The sequence below is a fragment of the Canis aureus genome, chromosome 31 (genome assembly GCF_053574225.1).
Source record: "Canis aureus isolate CA01 chromosome 31, VMU_Caureus_v.1.0, whole genome shotgun sequence".
NCBI lineage: Eukaryota > Metazoa > Chordata > Mammalia > Carnivora > Canidae > Canis > Canis aureus.
Window position 1 is genome coordinate 35468014 of NC_135641.1, and position 20202 is coordinate 35488215.

Genomic DNA, 20202 nt, shown 5'->3' on the forward strand with positions numbered 1-20202 from the left:
GTTATTGTTCTGAATACATTTCTTTCCCCTATCAGATTATAAACTCTTTGAAGACATCTCTTTTTAAATATTAAGACACATCAGGCTAGGTTATTGTTACATTAGAATCCCCTCCTTCCACATCCCCCAGTGAGTTAATGTGGTTATCATGTAACTCTTTAAAACAAAAGAATCATAAAACACATATATATAGCATATATCATATTTGAATCCCCTTTATAGCCTTAATTGGTAAGCATTTTATGTAAGTGAATGAAAAGATAAACACATCAATGAAAGAATTAAAAATATGGTGAGTAGTGAAACATTTCTAGCTGGGCAAACTATAAAACAGTAAAATAGGAATGTTTATATTTTATATTGATGCATTTAAAATTTTTATATATCTGTAAGCAGAAATATGAAATTAAGCTTCATATTCCAATACTGATAATGATTTATTACCTGCGCATGCTATAATTGGTTTGTTTAAAGAAGCCACATTATAATCACATTAACTCACTTCAGGGTGTTTAATGTAACAATACCATACCCTGCTGTTTCTTATTACTTAAATGGAGTTGCAATTTGGTTTTCCTGCTGACTTTTCAATTGTATTTCCTAGACAAAGACAGATACTAACTTACATCAAATTATTCTTGTTTATCTAAGGAGAACATTGATCAATACCATGTGATCTGAGGCCAGGTACCTCTTTTTCCCTAATCGCACTGCATTTAAACAAAAGGGAAGCTATCTGGCATTTTCAAATATTGGCTCAGTTCAATTTAGCACACACTGGACAGCTCTGATGTGCTGTACTATGCATGCTGTTATATGAGACTTTGAGTATACAATCTAGGTTGGCAGCATAATATTTGCCCAACACTTTGCATATTAGATAAGATGCTTTCATTACTGTATTTAATGCTCAAGAGAAATAGTAACCATTAGTAATAGCAACTAGTTAAATAGGTAGGACAGATAGTATTAATCATAATATATAGTTTTAGACACTAATTCTAAAGATCTAGGATTCCATCAGTGATGCCTCAACAGTTAACTCTGTGCATTTTGCACTACAGAATTTTATGCTCTAAATTAAAACACTGTGTCTGATCTCCTAATCATCTCAACCAACACCTATGTCAGGTTCTACATGTGAATAAAGTGCCCAACACCCTGTCTTAATTCTATAATTTTCATGATGATAGCTTCATGTCATACACTTAGTCTTGTTATCACTCTGAATGATAGAACCTCTGAATTAAAAAGTTTGGAACTATATTTGCTCTCATGGCATTAGTTCTACTCTGGCCAATGAAGCCCTCGACACCCTATACGCTCCCTATCCTTCAGCCTTCTCTTGGCTTCTCTTGTTTCTTTACAAGATGGTGCCACACAGTGACTCACTTTCATTACTCACAGGCCAAAAGTACAAATCCATTTTCCCTCTTGCATCGTCATGCTCCACCTTACAACATCCTTCTGCACAACAGCACTAGACAGGCTCAGTGGAAGGGGGAACAGTGTGGATTGATTCATTTTGAACTCATGATCTGGGTCCTCATTTGGCCCTCATTGTTTCCATCCAAAAATGTTTCTCTAAGAAAGCTTCAGTTCTGAGTCTTTCTCTTCTGTCTCATTTCATTGTGGTTGCTCTTTCTCCCTCTGCTAATGGGGTAGAATTGCACTTCCTTGCCTTCTTAAGGCTTAGGTGTGTTGTGCTTTGCCTTTGAAATGCATATCAGAGCTGTCAGTGCCTTCCCATCCCCTAGGACCTGTCATCCTTTTTGTGCACAAAGATTCATGTGTTTTCACTGCCAAAGTCCAGATCTGCGACTCTCTATGGGCCGCAGGAGCCCCAGAAGCCTGGAATTTTGTACCACCACAATGGAAACCCTAAAATAGTAACTGACAAGTAGCAGGGTATAATAGTGCAGGTTCTGTGAACGGGGTCAGGATAATTTCAAATTTGACTGGCCCAGTCTCCAGAACTATCTTGATGATGGAGCCAAAATTTCAGGACACTTTGCTTGACATTGCAACATTTCTTGGCTTCCTTTACCTTTGGTCCCACTTCCCCACTGTCTTCCTGGTTTTAATTGTGAACACTTATTACTTATATTACTTTCATATGAGCCATTAGCTCAGAGGCTATTTCTAGGGAACCCAAACTAAAATAAAATACGTGTGGAATTGACATGTGTCATAATTAGGCTTAAAGAGCTCATGTGCAATTTGCCACCTATTTTTTTCCTCTACCCTGATGACTGGCGGTGCTCCAGCTGGTGACTGCTCTGTTGGCCTAGGGCCTAGAGAGAGGAAAATGTGGAGCAGAGCCTACAGTTAACTCATGCTGGACATGTAGCATGAGAAAAAAATGAAACTTTGATGTTTAAAGCTGCTGAGTTATCCCATTATTTGTCAGTATAGCATAAGCTAGTCCATCCTTATGCTGTGGGCATGAGTTCACATTCCTCTTGTATTAATTTATATAAGGATGGGTCAAGATATGCTGTGGTGATAAAATTCCAAAATCCCAATGGCTTATAATGAAAAAGATTCACTTTTCCGTTATGCAGGTTTCCTTACTCCTTGACCCATCCAGATGAATGAGCATACCATGAAACTCGCTGGTTGCCGTGCCGTAAGGAAGGAGCCCTGGATGTCGTTACAATGACATATTCAATCCCAAAGGGATGCACTTGACTTCCTCTCACAATTCATTGGCCAAAACTAGTCAGATGGTGACATGGGGAAGTGGAAGGGCAACCTCACCATGATTCTAGGAGACTATGAGGTGAAAACAATAAAAAAAATAGCACTGATGACTGGAACACTTTTCAACTCCTTGACATCTGGCTTGTATGCAAAGAACTCCCAGGATTTGTTATCACCAATGACAAGTTAACATATTTCCACTTTATATTTCTTGAGTTTCCTGTAGCACTTTAAATTGTTGAATTAAATTTATTCATTATTGAATTCTGTGTATTTTTGCCTCTTGTGTCATTAAGGAGCTTTTTATCACAAGTAATGAAAAAAATATCACAGAGTAGTTTATGGATTGACATGTACTGTTTCTGGCTCAGGTAAGAAAGAAGGCTGAGACAAATCTGAAAATTCTCCTACTAAATACCTAGAAAGACTGAGTGCAGATGGTAAAAACAAAAACAAAACCCCACACACACTTCTTTTCCAAGTGGATAATTGAGTCAAGAAGAGAAAGTAAAACACAGAATGTCTTTGTGAATTTAGGGTAGGAGTATTTCTTTAAGCAAATACAAAAAGCAGAAACCATTAAATGAATATTGCAATAAATTCAATGCATTAAAATTTCAGCATTTTGTATCAATTGACATGTAAACATTTTAAAAATAAGAAAAGTCATATATCTGTCAACCATCTATTAGATAAAGTCTTTGAATCAAGAATACCTGGAAAGCTCCAGTAACTAAATAAGAAAAAAAAACAACAACCAACCAACTAAAAAAGACACAAACTATAAAAATAAGCCTCAGATAATGGAATTTGTATGGCAAAATATACATATAAAAATGACTTAAGTATGTACAACCTCACGACTAATCAGGGAGATGCAGACTATCACCATAACAAAATGTGATTTTTTTTTTGCCATTAAAATGGGAAAATGTAGTTAAAATCCAATAAATTCAAGTGCTCTTGAAAAAAGAACTCACATACCTTGCTAACAAGACCACAAATTAATATCTCTTTTTGGAAGGCAGCTTTGCAGTATCTAACAAATTTGAAGTTGCATATTCTCTATATCCCAGTAATCCCAGATCTAAAGAGATTCTCCCACATATGCACAGAGACCATTTAGAAAAATGTCTTTGCAGCACTGTTTGTAATAAAATAAATGTGAAAAATCCTCTAAATATTAGTAACTGCATAAATCCACTAGTGCTTATTCATATAATGAAATATTAGATAGCAAGTAAATTTTTTGAACTAGATTTCCCAGTGTCAAAATCAACATGGCTATTACATATATATATGTAACACATATATATAATGTATATGTATATAATGTAATGTTGAGGGGGAAAATCAAGTGGATACATATTAAAACAACAACAATAAAACAACAATACATATTTAAAAACAATACATATTATTTGTGAATCATTAATTTGAAGTAAAAGTATAAATATTTGTCTATAAATAATTATAAACTTCAGGCTAGTGCTTACCTCTGAGGCTGGGGATGGAGCTCATCAAGAAGTTTGTATGGTAGCCTCTAAGATGATCCCTGATTATTTTCACCTAATATTCATGTTCTTATATAATTGGTCTTCTTTAGTACGAGCTGGCCCTGGTGACTCACTTTAAATTAAAGACCCAAATATGACAAAAGTAATGGACTATCACTTCAGATTAGTAATAAAAAAACATGGTGACTTCCATTTTTTTTTCTCTCCCTTGCTTGAGGAAACCAGCTGGCATGCTATGAGCTGACCTTTGGATGGGCCCATATGACAAGGAACTGAGGGAGGCCTTTGGCCAACAGCCAGTGAAGAACTGAAGCTCTCGTTCAAAAACCTATGAGAAATTGAATCCTGACAACAATATATGAGTGATCTGAGAAGCAGATCCTTCTCTAGTCAAGCCATCTGATGAGACCAAAGTCCTGATTGATTTTTGATTATAGGCTTGTGTGATACCTTTAAACAGAGGCACCTAGCTAAGACACAACTAGATTCTGGACCCATGGAAACTATAAATAATAATTGCCTATTTTTTAAAAACCATTAATGGTTTCAGGGCAGTTAAATATCAATAGATAACTAATACAGAAGGGATGGAGAAACAACTAAAAATGTCTTGCAGCCTTGCAAAAACAGCAGGTTTTCACCAGGTTCTCATTCCATTTTTCTGTCCTCAGCCTGACTTTTCCATATTCTGTGATATGCTGGTAGCTAGAGGGCTATGGCAACAGCATGCCTTAATTTGACTCATATCAGCCAGTACTGTTCAGAAAATATAATAGAAGCCACATAAAGAATTAAGATTTTTCTAAATATTATGCTTAAAGAGTAAATAGAATCAGGTAAAATTTATTTTAATAATATATTTTATTTAACCCAATATATTTAAAATATTCTCATTCCAGCATATAATCCACATAAACAAATTAGTGAGATTTTTTTTTTAATTTTATTTTATTCTGTTTTATAAAAGATTTTCTTTTTTTGACAGAGAGACAGTGCACACAAGCAGGGAGAGCAGGAGAGGAAGAAGCAGGCTCCCTGATGAGCAGGGAGTCCAATGAGGGGCTTGATCCCAGGACCCTAGGATCATGACCTGAGCTGAAAGTAGACACTTAACTGACTGAGCCACCTAGGCACCCCTCTGAGAAATTTTACACAGTCTTTTTCATGCTAAATCTTGTAAATCTGATTTGTATTGAATATATCAACTTGGACATTAAATTTCCATCACAAACATTTGATGTATACTGTATGAAATGTATAATTGAGAAAGTTGATTCATATTTCAAAATTTTTCTTAAAATATATTTTTCCAATAATGAAATTGAGAAACAGTTTTTAAATTTAAATTTAATTAAAATTAAGTAAAATTAAAAGTTCCATTTCTTAGTTGTCCTGGTCACATTTCAATAACCACATGTGGCCAATGGCTACCATACTGGACAGCCTGGCTCTAGAGGATATTTATTATGAGACAGAACTTTTCTTTCCTCCACCTACCAGCCATTTCCTCTTGTGATATTTTGGCTTAAGTTATATGTCCTTTTCTAAACCAATCCCTGTGAAGGGGGATAACATTCCATTTTAGAAATGCAGTTCTCAAATTCTTTGTAGATTACATTTATCTAGAAAGTTTTATTTATTATTGTTATTATTATTAGTAGTAGTAGTATTAATTATTTTGGAAAGTTGTTTTTTAAAAAAATGCTTGCATCTGATTCTCACATTCAGTTTTGATAGATTTATTTGGTACTTAGTCCCAAATTGGTATTTTTTAAGAGCTCTCAAGGGAAGATAAATTAAAAATATAGGAAGCCCTACAGGGTGTCTCAGTGGCTTAGTTGGTTGAGTGTCTGACTCTCAGTTTTGACTCAGGTCATGATCTCAGTGTCATGGGATCAAGCCCTACATCAGTCTCTATGCTTAGCAGAGAGTCTGCTTGAGATTATTTCTTTCCCTCTTCCCCCCCCCCGCCTAAAATTAATAAATACATATTTTAAAAAATAGAGAGAGGAGGTCCTGTGTTCCTATTTACCAAGTAAAATATCTCTGGGACAGACCCTGGGCTTTGCTATTTTATTTATTTTATTTTTATTTATTTATTTATTTGCTATTTCTAATTAATTAATTAATTAATTAATTCCATATGATTCTAATGCAAAATCAAGGAAGGGAATAAATGACTGGTTAGAATCAAAGCCCATTCTCAAGATTGTACCTGGGACAGATTTCTCTGACAACACAATGACTTCATGGGGAGGAAAGATGATTATCCCTTGAAGGCATGTTTCTGCCAAGAAGGAGAAATATATTCTGTGTAGATAACCATGTCCACTCCACTTTCTGGGTTTTCTGTCTAATGCTGAGATCTGTCTTTGGTCTTCATCATTGCTGTTATTCTGCTGGTACTCCTTGAATGATGATGTCTTTCTGGGTTCTGTTTGCTACCAGTTTCTTTTATAACTGTACATTTTGCTTTGTTTCTCTCTGTCTCATCTTGGGTTTTGACTACCATCTATAACCCGACAATGTCTGGCTCCAACCAGAATAATCCATAGCACTTCTTTGCCTCTTACACTTCAGATGATGACTTGAAAATGCTCCTGATTCATGTATCTTGAATGCCAGACTTGTTTTTTTCACATGAACTTATACTCTATATTAATACATCAATTTTTATTGTTTGTGCTGTAGCAGTTACTATATGTTGAGAAGTTTAATTTATATCCAAAATATTGTTATAATTCTCAGCTATGCAAAGAATTCTTTTGTTTGCTTTTTTTAGAATTCATAGCTACAAAATTTACTTCTGACCACACATTTAGTCCTTTAGCAAGCTACTTGGGTATTCCCCGAGTGAAATCTGAAATGATCCTTGTGTGTGGAGGAGGAGGGAGACCAAAGGAAAAGGCAAATAACTCTAGGTTGGTAGATTGTATGTTCAATAAGCAAGGCAACTGACATATAAGGCTTGTCTTTGACACTCACAAGATGAGTAGATCTTTGCACCCACTTGCCAAATCTTAGTTTATATACAGGACTTATCTAAGTTCAGTCACATATACCATATAGATAGCCTCAGCACCATATCACTATCTCATGACTATGGTCTTGGGGCAGCTTCTGGGAGTGGGGAAGGCAAGAATAATGTACACTTCAAGGATAGGGGAGGGGATGAAAAACCTCCTGGGAATCAGGTCTTCTCAGTGACCTCTCCCAACACTCGACCGCTCATGACTAGCTCTTACATGCCCCCTCTTCCACAATGTGCCCTGAGCAGTCAGCAAGGGGTTTCACTAGCATGGAGGTGGCTCCTTTGGCAGCTATCTGGATGCTCTGGAGGCAGATATCATAGCAACAAAACAGGTAACGTCAAGAGAAAACACAGATGAAAACAAAGATTCCCAAAATCAGTCACAACTTTTTCCATAAAGAGCCTCATAATCCAAAGTTCCCTAAGTGATATTAAGTCCCCTAAGTTAGAGGTTGGATCACTCAGGGTATTCACTTGAGAACTCAAGCAGTTTAATAAGATGATACATTTGCAGACTCATCAGGGTACGAACATAAAACATTCTATTTTGGCTAATGGCACAGGTGACTCCTTGTAAGGCAGTAAAAATGTCCAAGGCCATCCTATTTTTGAGGACAGTTTTTTGTATTAGATTCATTTCAGTGTTCAGAAAGGAAATATTTTTGTCATTAGCATTCAAGGCTTGCTGGGTGAATTTAGCAATGGATTCTACAAGTGCTATAATATCTTCGAGGCCAGTGGAGGCAACAATGACAGCGGCCAAATTGATCGTACAGATGGAAAACAGAACAAGTCCACCTGGCCTTCAAAAGACAGAGGTTGGCAGTTTTAGAAACTTTACCTGGTTGTAGATACCATACATGTTGGTTGCAGGAAGCAGCACTGTCAGGTGTGTGGAGAGAGCTTGGGGCCAGATATGCCAGACCAGATTCTTCACCTTCTCCCCTCTTCCAACAGTATGTGCTCCTGTCAGATATAGTGCATGTCAACATGTCCAGCTTACAGCAAGATAGCAGGATCCCAGTGGACACTGAGTGTCCCTCCCCAACACTCAGGAGTATGAAGTAACTCATCACCAATCCCAGAGAGACATCCCATCACAAATTCCAGTAGATCATTCCATCCCCAGACATTACAGAACTTGGCATTCTCAGCAGCATGGCACATTAATCTGCCATAAGTCAAGGAGATGGCTGCTTACCACAACTTCTATACCTTTATAGTATTGCGTGCCTTGGCAGGCATCCCTGCTCTGGCATATAGGACAATATATTGGCCTGATTGGTTCAAATGTATTAAAGCCTGAGACAATACTTTAGCCCACCCGACCAACATTATTTTAGCTGTTAGTAACTTAATCTGCTGCTTTAATATTCCATTTTTCTTTTCTACCATCCCTGCTGCATGTGGGTTATAGGAAAGAAGGAACCTTCATTTAATACCATGTTCTTTTGCTTAGCCCTGCAGGTGAACCCATATGTCCTCCCACCACCCCACATCTTGACTTCACAAGAACCAAGTCATGATAATTGACTCTTTGATTTCCCACTGTCCAGGCTTCCCAAGGTCTTTAGAATGGCCCAACTGTCAGCAAAGGGTTAACAGCCAGGGGTCATGAGTGATCACTAGGTGAATGGCTCTGAGTTTAGCCCATTGGCTGCTGTGGTTTATCCCTTACTGAGAGGCTCTCTTACTTGGAGGAGCTTTGTGTAAACATTTAGGAGCTGCTGTTCTATTGGTATATTTTGAGTTTTTGTCCACTTTTTAGAACTGGGACCAGAATCCCAAGGGCATTCTTCCCTTCTGTTGTCTCTACCACAAAGCCCAATCCATACTTTGTGGAATTACAGACATACATAACTCAAATGGTAGCCCTGCTAAGGAGATGCCCAGAGCTTTAAATTTGTTTCAGTAGTATTTTTGCCTTCTCAAAGGTGGCTTGCTGTTCTGATCCCTAATCCCATTAGTGCCCTTTCTTTACCAGGCAGTAATAGGGAGGCAGGAACTGAGCCAGGTGAGGAATAAAAGTCCTCCAAACCCCAAAATCTCTATAAAAGACTGCACCTCTTTCACATTCCTAGGGCGTTGGATAAGTTTGCACCTTATCAATCACAGCTTCTGGGACACCATGTATCTTACCTGACCAAACAACTTACAGAAACTTGCGGTGGTGCCTTGAATTTTCTGTGGGCCCATCCTCTTCCTTGTGTATGTTCCAGCAAAGCCTTCAAAGTGTGCTGCAGCAGGGACAAATCTTCACATGTTAACCTTGTATCATCAATGTGATAGCCTATTTTACTGGTGTTGGGAAGGGGAGCAGGGACGTCTCGGGCCACCACCCCATAACATATGGAGGGGTTGTGCAGTTAGCCTTGGAGAAGCACTTGAAAGGCCAATTGTTGCCCCTCCCATGTGATGGGCAGATGGGACAGATGTGAACTGTTGTTCAGATTTTGAGGCTTTCCACAGACTGGCCAACACAGTGTTGTGTCATTAGTCTATCTGTTCAGATGGGGTTCCTGCAGCAGTGAGATCAACCACATTTGTTTCTGGGTAATTTTTATTACCATTGTCCATTTATAGCCAGTTGGGATAGACTTTTAGCTTTCCAAGAAACTTCTCTGTTCCAGGTCTTTTCAATAGCCTCTACCCATTCTCAGGATTTGTCAGTTTCCCTGAGATCAGCATCGGATCATAAATATCTTCTCCTACATCATAAATATCTTGTCCCACAACTCAATTTAGAATGGATATCAGTGTCCTGCACTAGATTATGGGGGTGGATTGGAGAATCTTAGCTTTTATTCCTGCAGTGAATGTGATCTGACAAGACCTTCAAAGATAAGGCCTTGTCTCAGTCTCAGTTCCCTAAGAATTTGCTGCATCTCCTCTGTAGGTTTCCATGGTCTCTCATGACAGGGAGGCTGCTGTCATTGGGCCAAGCCTCTTCTAAGCTAGAATAGAATAACCAACCTATAAGGGAGTGAGTATTTGGAACCACTCCTAACCCCTTTCCACCATTCAGGCAATGCCGGAGAACAGAGTGTTTGGTGATGTGGCCCATTTTCTCTGCCTCCTGCCTGGTCAGAGAAATGTGTGTCCTCCCATATCCCATAGCTAGGCTGACCATGCTGGGCCTCCGGCTGGAACTTGACAGCTGTATCAATAAGCTCAATGGAGGTATCTTCTCTTATCATGAACATTTCCTGAAGACTGCCCCACTGCCTGGGATTGCTGTTGCTGTGCTTTTGCTCCCCTTTTTATTAGTAATTGCACGACACCAAGCTTTTCATCTGTTGCATTATCAATCACAACATCCTTCTCATCACTTTCTCAGGATTTTCTTTGCTGCAGTGTGCCCTGTACAGTTTCTCAAGCAGGGCTATTAAAGCAGTCAGTGTTTCAGTACATGCCTGTACTCTCAAGGTGCTCCACAATCATCTGACATATGGGCCACCCACCCCCATGGAGAGGTCACCAGCCAACCCAGGATTTCTCTTTCCCAAGTCCCATTTTTTGGCCTCCTGGCTGACTAGCCAACTGTTGGTTCACAACCTCTTTGGGAGCTTTCTGGGTGGAGAAGGACAAGAAAAGACCAAAGAGTCAGACCACCCCAGGTTGGTAGATGGAAGCTTTAGTTATAATCTAAATATAACTAAATATATATTTAGTTATATATTTATATATATTTAGAGGCTTGTCTTCAGTAGTTGCAGGACCACTAGATTTCCACACCTGCCTGCTAAGTTTTAAAAATTAAAAAAGAGGCCTTAGCTAGCTGGGTTCAGTCCTAACATTCAGAAGGTCTCAACACATCACTCTCACTCGCACATCACTATCTCAAGACTATGTCCTTTCAGCATCTTCTGGGAACAGGAAAGGCAGGTACAATACAGATTCCAAGGTCAGGGGAGGGATGAGGAGCCTCTGATTGTGGGGTTCAGCTCAGAGGTCAACCAAGGATCATTTCCTCCTGATGTTTTTCCTCAACACTAGTGTAATTTTAATGTGCTTAAATGATAAATATAACAGGATGATGCCTGAAAACTTTTAAGAGTTTCAGGAAAAGTGGGAGTTTTGTTTATGATGTGCTGGAATCTAGTTTTTCTTATTCAAGAGTCACTGGTGAAACTGTTAATGCCAAGAACTCCAGTTTTGCCACATTTGTTTGTCTCTCCTTCAGCCTCTCTTTAATTATTTCTAGCAGGCTGGAAAGACTTTCAAGGAATTTGTTAGAGAAAGATATTTATCTGCTATTTCAGAGGAACAGACAGAAAATTTACACACGATTATATTAGAATGATTTGGAATCATGTAAATTTTGCAGAAGGGAAACAGTAATTTCTCAAGTCAGTAGGTTATTTGGAGCAACATTCCATTCTGCAAGATAGTGTCAAAAGTTCAAAAATAACAGAAGTGAAACCAATAAATCACTGAAGTAGTAATTAGTACAAGTTTACTGTGCATACACCAAAATGGTAGTTTGTAAATCAGGAGCACTCAAAAACCAAAACATGGAATGAAGCTCAGGGGTATATTGTTATAAAGCTGCTTATATAGTGAAAAAGCAGTGACTGTGTATTCTTCACAGTGACTGATTATAATATTAGAATTTTCTTAAATAATAAGGAATTGGTCAATTGGTATCTCATATCAGCCTTGGGAAACAGTCAAACTTGGCTTATGATTTCCAGATACATAAACAAGAAATGACCCAAGTCAAGTCAGTCTTACAAAATAAGCTAAATTAAGCTTTGTTTGTATGACTAAACTGGTTTTGTCTGCTCAGGAAAATTTTACGGCTGCTCTCCATTTGTTTGTCTGATTTTTTTATTTTTAAGATTTTATTTATTTATTTGAGAGAAAGAGAGGGAAAGAGAGTGAAAGCACACACAAGCAGGGGAGGGGCAGAGGCAGAGGGAGAAGCAGGCTTCCTGTGAGCAGGGAGCCAGATGCAGGAATCAATCCCAGGACCCTGGGATCATGACCTGATCCAAAGGCAGGCCCTTAACCGACTGACCCCCCAGGAAGCCCAGTCTCCATTTGTTTTTGATTGTAACAAGAACCTTGTCTTATAACTGTTTACATTCCCTTCCTTACTCATTAGTTTTACTTCTAGGATCCTATCCTAATGAAATAAAAATACAGTGAAACTGTATCCAAAAGATATTACTCAGAATAGTCATTATATTGAGGCGTTAGAAAACATTCTGCATATTCATCCATAAAGATTATTTAGGTAAAATGGATCATCAGAAAAAAAAAATAAACTTATGTTTACAAAACAAAGCTGGAGGGAGAGGTTGGTAAAAGGGTACAAACTTTCAGCTCTAAGATGAATAAAGTTCAATCAAGGATAACATGTAAAACGTGTTAACACTGTATTGTATACTATCTTAAGTGATCAATATGAAACAACTAGATGGGGGGAAATCCTTTCTCAATGTTATACATGTATCAAACCACCATCATAGTAAATATCCTGTAATTTTGTCAATTAAATCTCCATAAAGCTGAAATTAAAAAGAAAAAAGTATGGTAGTTAACCAAGCATGTAGATGAGAATTTAGTCACCAGAATTCAACCTCAGATGTACTATTGAAAACAGTGCTGTCCTGTCCTTCTCCCTACATGCTCAGTGATACCCCGTAGGGGCAGATACGCTGATGTCATTATCACCATTTTTGATGTGCTTTTCAGACATTTTCTTTCTCTCTATAACTGATACCTTAATAATTAACAGACATTTATTGATATTTATTAGGCAAAAGTCACTGCATATGCATGCTGGAGTTACAGAGTGAGTAACTGAAAAACCAGAGTGATAATTATAATAACTAATATTTATTGAAGTCAAATACACTATTCATGTTAAAAACATTATCTCAGTCCTCACAACAATCTCAATTTTCTTTTTTTTTTATTTTTTATTGGTGTTCAATTTACTAACATACAGAACAATCTCAATTTTCAAAAGACAAAAAACACTTAGAGAAACTAGAAAATAAAATTATACATAAATATCGTTAAAGTTGTAGACTGTTACTTTTATACACTGCTAGCAGAGATGCAAAATGGTACAATCCATTTAGAAAACATGTTGGCAGTTATTAAAAGTGAGATCATAAATCTATCAAATGTCCCATTCATTCAAAACGTAGGTATTTATAATGGGGAAAAGAAACACAAAGACTTGTACAAATGTTTATAGTAGCTTTATTTATAATAGCTCCCAACTGGAAATAATCCAAATATTCATAAAAGAAAATTACAAAACATGCAGAAGATGAATTAGCACAAAAATATTAAACTTAAAAAAAAAAATAAGGGCATCCTGGTGGCTCAGTTGATTAAGCATCTGACTCTTGATTTCGATTCAGGTCATGATCTCAGGGTCATGAGATTGAACCCCCCCATTAGGCTCTGTGCTTGGTATGGAGACTGCTTAAGCTCCTCGTCCTCTCTTTCTCTCTGCCCTTCCCCCCTCTGCTCAGGGCAGGGCATGCCTACTCTCTCTCTCTTTAAATTTTTTTTTTTTTAATAAAGGAAAACTTTTGTTTTATTCTTAAATGTGAAAGATTTGAAAAAAAATTGTGAGAAAGTATATCCTGCTTGATTGGCTCTAAGACTTCAGTCAGCTTTAGGATTTAGAGAAGTTGAGACTCTTCAGCATCTCCACCAGAATTTGTGATTATTTTTTTTGCAGCATAAGGAGAAAAGAACACAGATGGGGCTGACTGAAGCAAGTAGACTTGCTTTTCCTACCAATCTCTGTTAAAGAGTTCCTACTTCTTTTGAATTACCTTTTACCTCCCATGCAATGCATGATATGGAACAACCAGTTTTAATGTGATAGACAAAACCAAACCAAAAATGTGATACAAAGATGGATAATTGATTAATGGCCAATATTTCCAGCTATACATACATAATAGATATTTTTTTAAGAAATGTTAACAACAGAAGAGAGAAGGAAGTCTGTAGATCAGGGTTGATGGAGATACATATGGAGTTATACACATAGATCCACCTCTGTCTCTATCTCTATCAACTATAGATAGGTATATCTATATCTGTTTATCTATTTATCTATCATCATCATCATCATTCTATTATCTATCTATCATCTATCTATCATCTATCTTCTATCATCTATCCTATATATATATTTGGCTTACCACATGGTTCTTCTTGGGGTAACTGAGTGCATCAAGACTGCAAAGATAGCCCAGTGCCACACTCTGGTAAGTCCTGAATTTATATACATGAATGTAGAAGTATCATTGAAAGATTTGCACTGGGGCTCCCGGGTGGCTCAGTAGTTGAGTGTCTGCCCTTTGTTCAGGTCATGATCCTGGGGTCCTGGGATCGAGTCCCACATTGGACTCCCCCGCAGGAAGCCTGCTTCTCCCTCTGCCTATGTCTCTGCCTCTGTCTTCTGTGTCTCTCATGAATAAATAAATAATTTTAAAAAAGATTTGCACAATTGAAACAGAGTTTCAGGAATAGAGACCTGTAATCTTATGTTTGATAGAGTGGAATCTTATGTTAGCAGTGATAATGTAATAAAAAATAACAAAATCAGAAGGACTAGTCAATTAATTGTTAAAGAAAGCTTGAAAGCAGAGCCTTTGTAGAGAATAAAGTCTACAAGATTTCCTGCTTGTGTGATTACTCATTTCAGAAGTAGTGAATTCAGTAATAAGTAGTTTTAGAGCAAAAAGCTAATTACAATTACTGAGTTAATCAAGAGTTTTTATTGGACTTTTGGGGGATTCTGTTGTATTAGTAAGTTCTTGGACAACAGATCTAGGGAAAATGTGCATCATCTTAATAATGGTAATTTTTAAGAGGTCAAGTAAGCAGGCTGCAATTACTCAAAGTTTAGCATTTTTTAGAACAAATACGTAGTCTCTTTTGAGTACATTTATATTTGCTATGCAACCTCTGATCTATATTAATCTTTATTTTTATAATTTCAAAATTATACACAATATATTATATTTTTTGAGAAGTAAAAATGCCACAAAAGAAGTAACTATTTGAAGTAAAACAGTAAAGTTGTTCTTGACACCTATATAGACATTTATAAATACGTTTATCTAATAATTTACTAGTAAGAATAAATATTTTCAAACAAATATTTCACATAAATAATAAGTATTGTTTAAGCTATATCTTAAATATTTAAGATATAGGGGAGCCTGGGTGGGTCAGTCTGTTAAGCATCTGCCTTCAGCTAGGGTCATGGTCGTGGAATCCTGGGATCAAGCCCCACATCAGCCCCCTGCTCAGTGGGGAGTCTGCTTCTCCTCCTACATTTCCTCCTTGCTTGTGCTCTATCAAATAAATAAATAAAATCTTAAAAAAATTTATGTGAAAAAAGTATTTAAGATATATATTAAATGTTTAGGATATACAGGGCTCAATAGCAGTTCTGAAGACTTCTCATACTTCTGAGTGTTTGAGGTATCTGTAGATTTAATACTATTAATTATAATAGATGGCAATATTTATCTAATTATGTCAGTCTTTCTCAATTCATTGCCTAATATGAAGCCTACTAAAAACTCTCTAGGATCCAGTTCAATTAAGGAAGAGGGAAGAATGATTAAGGGCAGAGAAATTCTGTATCCCCTAATATATGGAGTTTCATGTGATTCTATTCTCCTTATGAAGCAGAATTCAGGGAATTCTCAATAGTTTAATGTATTAGACTCTGGAAAATATTTGTTCTTTTATTTCTGAATAATTCAGAGGTAAGAAATAATTTTATATTAAAATACATGATTCACATTTATTCTATTTATTTCTATTTTATTAATATTTCAATTTAAATAGAATCACAGTTTTCATTATCTTGAATTATATACTAAGTATTTAATAAATATATACATTGTTTTCTATGTCTTCATTACTACAGATTTTGTAATTGTATTATTCAAAAATCTGTTTCCAATGAGCCAAAATGTTAAATGCATGTTTATATTTTTTATGGGAAAAAGAAATGATACAAAACAAACTTCGAAAAAGATAGAAAGCAAATCTTGGTCTTCATGTATCTATCTCTGTTAAGCACATACATGTCTCATTTCCCTATTCATTTCCAAAGCTTTTTTGAATACTCTCTCTTCTTTCTCTCAGGATCTGGGTAGTCTGTAGAGCCATAAACTTTTTAGGACCATATTAATTTGTTTCATTCTTGAGATCTTGATGTATCTCACTGTGGATTGTCCTATCAACATGAAGTGCCAATCTTTTTTTTTTTAATTTTTTTTTAATTTTTATTTATTTATGATAGTTACAGAGAGAGAGAGAGGCAGAGACACAGGCAGAGGGAGAAGCAGGCTCCATGCACCGGGAGCCCGACGTGGGATTCGATCGCGGGTCTCCAGGATCGCGCCCTGGGCCAAAGGCAGGTGCCAAACTGCTGCGCCACCCAGGGATCCCTGAAGTGCCAATCTGATGTGTATTTTTGGTGGTTAAATGTTGTAATTCATTTCTCTTTTATTATATTTTAAGAAATATATTCCTTAAGGATATGTCAACAAAACAATGCAAACATGATTTGAATAACATATAAAAATAATATGGTAATGATAATTCCAGGAATAAAATGTGGCAATTTTTAATAGACTTATTTAACAAACAGGTAATGTTCTCTTTGAACATTAGGCTTGTTCTTAATGCTTTGTAGGTACTAAATACTTACAATAATACTATCCATATTTTACAGATAAAATTGAGACACAGAGATGTTAAATAATTTTCTCAAAATTACCCGTCTAGTGTTTGGCTATGCCAAAATTTAAGCCCAGCCAAGTTGAGTGCAGAGTTCCTACACTATTACTGCCTTTCCCAATAAGTACCTTTCATTCTTCTTCATTTAGTACTTTCATAAAAAGTAACAGGTGCCTGCTAAGGAAAAACACTCTGGTGCTTCTATATGGCTCACACAGAACACTTTTGTGATCAGAAGTGTAGATTTTACACATATCAGGCAATTCTGAGACACTGGCTAGGTGTCCTACAATTTAACTCAATTCTAAAATAGTCCGTGTTAGAAATTTCTCTCTACTTTTTGCTTTATCTGAATCCTACAAATATTGATACTTTGCCTTGTGTTTCTTATCTCAGTTAAATACTTTCTGGTGATCTTTTTTATTAATTCTTTGATGTAAGTGTAATTTAAGTGTATGTTATTTGTTTATTAAATTCTTATGGATTTTCTATATATATTACTGTTATTTTTCACATTCTTTTGTAGAGACTTCATTTGCATACATCTATTCTTTTTTAATTAATTGAAACAGAATGACCCAGAATATACGCTATTTTGTTAAATCCTCTGTGCATTCTTTTTTTTTTTTTTTATGATAGTCACAGAGAGAGAGAGAGAGAGAGGCAGAGACACAGGCAGAGGGAGAAGCAAGCTCCATGCACCGGGAGCCCGATGTGGGATTCGATCCCGGGTCTCCAGGATCGCGCCCTGGGCCAAAGGCAGGCACCAAACCGCTGCGCCACCCAGGGATCCCCCTCTGTGCATTCGAACAGAATATGTACACTGCTGTTTTTATGTGGAATGTTCTATGAAGCTCAATTAGATAATATTGATTGAAATATTATTCAGGTCTTCTATATCCCTATTGATATTCAGTATATTTTTATCGCCCATTATTGAGAAAGGTTTTGTAATATCTGATGATAACTAGAAATTCATCTATTTTCTTTCCCTTTTTTAGTTTTGTTTCATGTATTTTGAAACTGTTTTATTACATGCATAAATATTTAAGATTGTCATGTAATATCGACAAATGACCAAATGACCTTTTACCAAATGTGACTTTTTTATGCCTCTTAGAAGCCTCTCCACTGAACTATATTTTGTTAATATTAATAGAGCTACTCCAACTTCTGATATGGTTTATCTTTTAAAAATTTTTCTACTTTTCATCTATTCATGTCTTTATATTTAATTTATTTTTTTTATAATAATGATTTTATTTATTAATCCATGAGAGACATAGAGAGAGAGGCAGAGACACAGGCAGTGGGAGAAGCAGGTTCCGTGCAGGGACCCCGATGCGGAACTCGATCTCAGGACCGTAGGATCACACCTTGGGCCGAAGGCAGGCAAGGGCTAAACTGCTGAGCCACTCAGGGATCCCATAATTTAGTTTTTTAAATTTTTTTTTAATAGGCTCTATGCCAAGCATGGAGCCCAATGTGGGGCTTGAGCTCATGACCTTGAGATCAAGACCAGAGTTGATATCAAGAGTCAGACACTTAACCAACTGAGCCACCCTGGCACCACCCCAAGTTGAATTTCTTATGCATAGAATATAATTGCACTATGCTTTTTAATTCAATCTGACAACATATGCCTTTAATTACATGTTTGGAGAATTAATCTTTGCTATGATTATTTGTACTTTTGTGTAAACCTAGAGTAGGCCAGCTTTATCCATGAGAATACATTCCAAGACTCTCAGGGGGTGCTGAAAACTGCTTAGTTTAGTACTGAACCCTATATCCATGTCTCCACTAAGCATATGCAGTCTCATCACTAGCTTCTTGAGCATATGGAATACAGTTATAGTAATGACCAAAGTCTTTATGTTCTAAGTTTATCATCTTTGTAATCTATGTGTTGGTGTGGATTGATCTATTTTTCTTCTAATTATGGAATTTATTTTCCCCCTTCTTTTTATTTTTGGTAATTTTTTATTGGATCCCAGATTTTTTGAATATTAAATTGCTAAAAGTTATATATTTTTGCATATCAGTAAATGTTCTTTAGCTTTGTTTTTGGACAAGGTTAAATCACTTGGGAAGTGCTTGATTCTATTGTGTCTTGCTTTAAAATTTTGTTAGATAGGATTATAGCAGCATTTAGGCTAGAGCAAATTTCCCCTACTTGTGTTGCAAGCCATGAATTTTCTACCTGATGCTCATGAATTATTAGGTTTCCATTCTGGTTAGTAGGAACAGGCACTGTGATTGGACCTGTGTAAGCACTAAGATTATTCCCACTAAGCCTTTCAGGGTTTTTCTTCACTGACCTTAAGTGGTGTCCTCAATTTATGCACTAGTCAGTGCTCAGCTAAGTATCAGAGAAGGTCCCCTATAGATCTCTGGAAACTTTACTCTGGCAGCTCTCTTTTTTCTGGTACTCTTTTCCATGAACTAGCCACTTTGGTCTTCTTGGGTTACCAGCTCCATCTTTTTAACTGAGAGGCACCCCCAAGCTCTGCCTTGGTTGTCCTTACCTGCTCACAGTTTGGAAACTCACCCAATGAAATAAGAATTGGGGCATTTGTCGTGCTCATCATTTTGTTTCCCATTTCTCGAGAGTCCTTTGATGCCCAATGTCCTGTGTCTCAAAACCATTATTTCATATATTTTGTCTTTGTGCATTTTTTAAGGTTTGTTTCAGGCAGGAACACAAAATCAGTCCTTATGATTCCATCCTGGCTGGAAGCAGAAGTCTCACAGTGTGGTTTTCATCAATTAAAATATAGAGGAAAAACAAAACAAAACAAAAGGCAATTTATATTGTTAAGAGGCTTAAAAATAGTACTTGAACTGTTTAAATAAATTCTATCAATCTACCTTATACCCTTACATTTATCTATGAATTTAGTTCAGAAAAGCACTTATCTTTAAAGGAGTTATGTTGATATTTATCATAAAACTTAGATTATAGCCCTATGATGTTTTACAGTTTAACCTTCAACCATTCTTTTTTTCCACTCTTACATTAATTCCCGGCCTTCAACTTTTGTGTGAATTGGGTTCCAATACATCTTTCCAAAACAAACCATGATGTTCTATGTACACTTATTTTTGCCATCTCCCAGTAGATGATCTCTTATTTACCTTCATATGTCTCTGGGTCTTTCATCTACCATTTCCCCATGCTGCTTGTCCGTTAAGACTTATTTTTGTTCA

General features: G+C 36.6%; 1 long non-coding RNA gene across 6 annotated transcripts in view; it reads left to right on the forward strand.

Annotated features, from left to right (window-relative positions):
* LOC144302653 (uncharacterized) overlaps window positions 1-20202 on the forward strand; it is a 540109-nt gene that overhangs the window by 397527 nt on the left and 122380 nt on the right. For 5 of the 6 annotated variants that reach the window (XR_013369624.1, XR_013369623.1, XR_013369627.1 and 2 more), the window contains one exon: window positions 2565-2967. The exons of the other annotated variant lie outside the window; for it this stretch is intronic. This is a non-coding gene — a long non-coding RNA (uncharacterized LOC144302653). Of the gene's footprint in view, window positions 1-2564; window positions 2968-20202 lie in introns of those variants that run through there. 6 annotated transcript variants of the gene reach the window in all.